The sequence below is a fragment of the Cucumis melo genome, chromosome 8 (genome assembly GCF_025177605.1).
Source record: "Cucumis melo cultivar AY chromosome 8, USDA_Cmelo_AY_1.0, whole genome shotgun sequence".
Classification (NCBI taxonomy): Eukaryota; Viridiplantae; Streptophyta; class Magnoliopsida; order Cucurbitales; family Cucurbitaceae; genus Cucumis; species Cucumis melo.
Window position 1 is genome coordinate 20,780,957 of NC_066864.1, and position 6,115 is coordinate 20,787,071.

The window sequence follows — 6,115 nt, forward strand, 5'->3', positions numbered from 1 at the left end:
CATTCTCAATTTTCTCAATATTTCTTTACTCTTTGCCTACTTTTCCCTTCTCTAAAGCCCCTTTTCCCTTCTAGCAAGTCTTCCAACAAACTCAAAAGCTTACATTGGTGTTTCTATCACCATTGTGCCGCACGTTGGTTAAGTGTTAAAAATAACCATGTGACAGTTGGTATCAGAGCCAAGATTTAAACGGAAATACCTTTGTGTTCTTGCTAGCATAATGTCGGCTGAAGAAGGACATACTTCGCCCGTTGAGCAGGTCATTGAAGGGCCTGTTACTCGGGGAAGAAAAGAGCAACATTCTTCTACTCGACGCTCAAAATCAAAAGGTCCTGCAGTAAGGGAGCATGTCAACACTCGCCTTACCAACCTTGAGCAAGGTATGGAGGATGTTCAGCTCGCGGTTGGTAGGCTAAGTGATAATTTTGAGGAATTGGTGCAAGAAAATGCCGAAATCACCTCGGTTGCCAAGGAAATGATTGAGGACATGGGACGGACATTCCAGAAAGAGTTGAAAGAGCTTGCATCCACGGTGACAACCTTAAAGGCATTCGTGGAAGGTGAGTTACACGATCTCTACACTAAATCTATCTCTTTAGAAACGAGATTAGATGCCCTTTGTGTAGAATGTCGTTCCAAACATCTTGGTAGCAATGCTCCCTCAACGAGCACACACCCCACTACGTCAGGCACTTCTAACATCAAAGTGCCCAAACCCGACATTGATAATGGCGTAAGAAATGCCACAGTCGTGGATAACTTCTTATTCGGCCTCGAAAGATACTTCGTCGCGTTAGGAGTGCGCGATGACGAGGCAAGGATAAACCATGCCCCAACCTTCCTATAGGATTCTGCGCAACTGTGGTGCCGTCGTAAGTACGCCGACCAAGGTGAGAATGCCCTCCACTCATGGGAGCAATTCAAGACTGAATTGCGAAAACACTTTGTCCCTCATAATGCCGAGATAGAATCTCGAGGAAAACTCCATCCCCTCCGACACACCGATAGTATTCTTGATTATGTAAAAGAATTCACTACCTTAATGCTCGAGATAGGCGATCTACCCGAAAAGGAAGCCTTATTTCAGTTCAAATATGGCTTGAAAGATTGGGCAAAGATCGAGCTGGACCATCGTAATGTCCAGACCCTTGACGACGCTATTGCTGTGGTAGAGACGCTTGTCGATTATTCTGCCCAATCAAAGGGGAAGAAGCCTGGTCCAGAGAAACATGGAGGAAAACCGGATAAGACCAAGAACTTTGGTCGCAAGGACGGGGGAAAGGTGAAGACTTTCCAGTGGAGGAATGGCAAGAATGATGGTACACATCGAGGTGAGTCCTCTAACCCTTCTAAACCCTGCTTTATCTGTAAAGGACCGCATTGGACTAGAGATTGTCCAAATCAGAAGGCATTAAATGCCCTTATTGCAAAATTCCAAGAGGTAAAGCAAGTAGAAGATGCACCAGGACCCCAAATCGGGTCAATGCAGCAAATTGGGGTGATGAAGAAGGAGACTACTGCAGAACATAAGGGTCTCCTATACGGCAGCGTTCGAATAGAAGGAAAAGAGGCCACAGCCATGTTCGATATAGAAGCATCCCATAATTTTATGGATGTTCAAGAGGCTAAGAGGTTAGGCCTCAAGTTCAAGGAAGAGACCAGAACCGTCAAAGTGGTAAACGCCAAGGAACAGGTCATTCATGGTATAGCCAAGGGAGTACTAGTGAAGATTGGTGATTGGCAGAAGAGGTTAGACTTCTCCATCCTGCCCATGGACGATTTTCATATTGTACTTGGCTTGGGTTTCTTCGACAAGGTCGTAACCCTTATCGACTCCAACCAAGGCACACTATCCATTATAGATGGATTAATGACAACAATCCCTGTAAGGAGAGGGAAGCCAGTGAAGATGTTGTCAGCGTTACAATTCAAAAGAGAAATCTTGAAGAACAAATGCTGTGTAGCAACCATGAAGGCCGTAGAAACCGAGGAAGCAAAATCTGACGAGCCTCCGGTACCAAACAACATACAGAAGGTCCTTGACGAGTACAAGGACATAATGCCTGCAGAGCTGCCACAGAAACTTCCCCTAAGAAGGGAAGTAGACCACGAAATTGAACTAGAACCAGGAGCTAAACCACCTGCCATGGCTCCTTATCGGATGGCCCCTCCAGAACTTGAGGAGTTACGAAGACAGTTGAAAGAACTCCTCGATGGCGGATATATACAACCGTCAAAGGCCCCCTATGGTGCTCCAGTACTCTTCCAGAAGAAGAAGGATGGTTCGTTGAGACTTTGTATAGACTACATGGCTCTCAACAAGATCACTATCAAGAACAGGTACCCCATCCCTCTTATTGCTGACCTTTTCGACCAGCTAGGAAATGCCCGATGGTTTAGCAAGATCGATCTACGCTCCGGGTATTACCAGGTCAGAATAAAGCAAGGGGACGAAGCAAAGACTGCGTGTGTGACCAGGTATGGTGCTTATGAATTCTTAGTTATGCCTTTTGGCCTAACGAACGCACCAGCCACGTTCTGCACACTCATGAATAAACTCTTCCAGCCGTTCTTAGACTGATTCGTCGTAATGTATCTGGATGACATTGTTGTCTACAGTCAGACATTAGAAGAGCATGTCCAACACTTGAGACAAGTCTTCCAAGTACTCCGCGACAATGAACTATACATAAAGCTGGAAAAATGTTCCTTTGCCAAGCAAGAAGTCGAGTTCCTTGGACATTGGATAAAAGAAGGCAAATTAATGATGGACAATGCCAAGGTACGTGCGATACTAGAGTGGAAGGCCCCAACTAAAGTACCCGAACTACGGTCTTTCTTGGGGTTCGTGAACTATTACCGGAGATTCATCAAGGGGTATTCTGGCATTGTTGCCCCTCTCACCAACCTATTGAAGAAAAATCAAATGTGGGATTGGACGGAGGAGTGCTAGCGAGCATTTGACAGGTTAAAACATACCGTCTCTGAAGAACCCGTGATGGTACTGGCAAATCACACTAAACCCTTTGAAATGCACACTGATGCCTCAGACTTTGCAATAGGGGGAGTCTTGATGCAGACGGCCATCCTATAGCGTTCGAGAGTCAAAAGTTGAACGACACCGAACGACGTTACACCGTGCAAGAAAAGGAAATGACAGCCATTGTCCACTGCCTAAGAACTTGGAGGCATTACCTTCTAGGCAATAAATTTATGGTTATGACCGACAACGTTCCCACGAGCTACTTCCAGACTCAGAAGAAACTAACACCAAAGCAAGCTCGATGGCAAGACTTTCTAGCTGAATTTGACTTCAAGCTAGAATATAAACCTGGGAGGGCAAATATTGTCGCCGATGCCCTCAGCCGCAAAGCCGAATTAAGCACAATCACGACAAGCATGCCCACAAGCGACTTCCTTGAACGAATCAAGGAAGGTATGCAACATGACGAGCTGGGCAAGAATCTGCTGAAATTGGCCAAGGAGGAAAAAACCAGGAGGTTTTGGGAGAACAATGGTACCCTCCTTACAATCGGTAACCGCCGATTCGTGCCAAGATGGGGAGCTTTGCGGAAGGATGTCTTAAGGGAATGCCATGATTCCTTATGGGCTGGACACCCAGGTATGAACCGAACTCTTGCCTTAGTGCACGATAAATATTATTGGCCAAAAATGCAAGACGACATTGAGAGTTATGTCAAGACTTGCCTAGTTTGTCAACAAGATAAAGGGGAACAACAACTTTCCGCGGGATTGCTTGAACCCTTGCCGATCGCTGAGAAACCATGGGATAGTGTCACCATGGACTTTATCGTAGCATTACCTAAATCCCATGGCTTTGGAACCATTATGGTGGTCGTGGACAGATTCAGCAAATATGCAACTTTTATACCATGCCCACCAGACGTGAAGGTAGACAAAGCGACAAGAATGTTCTTTAAGAATGTAGTAAAACTGTGGGGGATACCGAAAAGCATCATCAGTGACTGAGACCCACGTTTTACTGGGAAATTCTGGCGGGAGCTGTTCAAATTAATGGGGACAGATTTAAACTTCTCCACTAGCTTTCATCCCCAAAGCGATGGCCAGACAGAAAGAATAAACGCTTTGTTGGAGCAATATCTAAGGCACTATGTTAGTGCACATCAAAAAGATTGGGCAACCCTCTTAGATGTGGCCCAATTCTCTTACAATCTATAACGAAGCGAATCAACAGGCAAGAGTTCGTTCGAGATAATCATGAACCAACAGCCCAACACACCCGGTGCCTTGATTGCCCCATATGAAGGACCTAACCCTTCTGCGTTTAATTTCGCGAAGCAATGGCACGAGGAGCAAGATATATCAAGGGCATGTCTCGAGAAAGCAGCCCAAAGAATGAAGAAATGGGCCGATAAAAAGAGAAGACCAAAAGAATACGAAATTGGCGAGAAGGTTTTGGTAAAACTATTACCAAACCAGTTCAAGTCCCTTCGAAAAGTCCACAAGGGACTAGTCAGACGATATAAAGGCCCATTCTCAATCATCGAGAGAGTGGGTAAAGCAGCGTATAAAGTGGAACTACCTCAAAAGTTGAAGATCCATAACGTCTTCCACGTAAGTATGTTAAAACCCTTTCACGAAGACCAGGAGGATCCGAACAGAAGCGAAACCTCTCGAGCGCCAACCGGAGTAGTAACCGAGTTTGACAGGAAGATTAAGGAGATCCTAGCCGAGAGGAAAATAAGAAGAAGAGGAGTTCCAAGCCACTCAGAATATCTGATTCTATGGGAAGGATTGCCAGAGTCCGAAGCCAGCTGGGAACGCGAAGATGTACTTTGGCAATTCCAAACAGAAATAGAGAAGTTCAAAGAGAACGCAACGGGGACGTTGCGAAATCAAGTGGGGGAGGGTGTCACGCCCCAAAAATAGACCCCAAAATTTTTCGAAATTAAGGCTCCTTAGCATTGCCCAAGGGGAGCCAACCAAGTCCTACACAATCCAAGAAATCCTCAAGCATCCTTAAGTAATACACTTGCATTCTCAATTTTCTCAATCTTTCTTTACTCTTTGCCTACTTTTCCCTTCTCTAAAGCCCCTTTTCCCTTCTAGCAAGTCTTCCAACAAACTCAAGGACTTACATTGGTGTTTCTATCACCATTGTGCCGCACGTTGGTTAAGTGTTAAAAATAACCACGTGGCACTTTGCCCATTAAGAAGTTCTGCTGAGATAGTTCCCCTAAGTTGTTTTTTTATGACTTTTCTTTCAATTGGGTGTTGTACATCAATTATCATGTGTTTGTTTTCCAAACAAAACATTTTAATAGAATGTAAACATATCTTAAATGTGACAAGGGCCTTATATTTTAAGTTAGGTGCTACCAATTCATTTTGGGGAGAGTATGTTCTGACAACTGTCTTTTTTTTTTTAATTATTAATAGAACTCATTTGTTTTTTTTCAATGACTAATTTAATATGAATTATTGCTAAGATGGTTGGTTATCATTCCCTACCCATTATGCGTACGTTAATTGATGATCAATAAAAGTTCCATCCCAGAGCCGTCGGATGCCTTTTTTTTTTTTTGTTAGTTTTACCCCTTATACAAAGGAATACGGGTTGTTCGATGTTGAGAAGAGAAAGTTCTCTTTCTCTAGAGATGAAGTTTTTCACGAGGCATGCTTTCCTTTTCATTTTATAACTCATGATAACGAACTAACTTACCCTTTTCCAGATTTAGTTTTGCCAAAGACACTAAACAACATTGCAACGTCAACTTCTGGTACTGATGAGCACGACAGTTCTCTATAAGGGGTTACTCCTCAATGTGTTTCATTAATTCTTGCTACTTTTACCATCGATCAAGCTAAGCTATTGAAGGAATATATATAGATATATATACACACATTGTCTCAAAAAGACTAGTAATAATAATAAACACACATACAATATAAGTATAATGAAACAGCTAAGAATCGTCAGTTTTTCTCTATAATTTAGCCTTCTTTATAAAATCAACTTTCTAACTTCTCATGAACTTCACCCTATTTGTACTTTGTCTTACTATTACTCTGCAATATATTTTTCCACATTAGTTTATGATACGTGCAGTTTATATTCTTGATTGAAATGCAG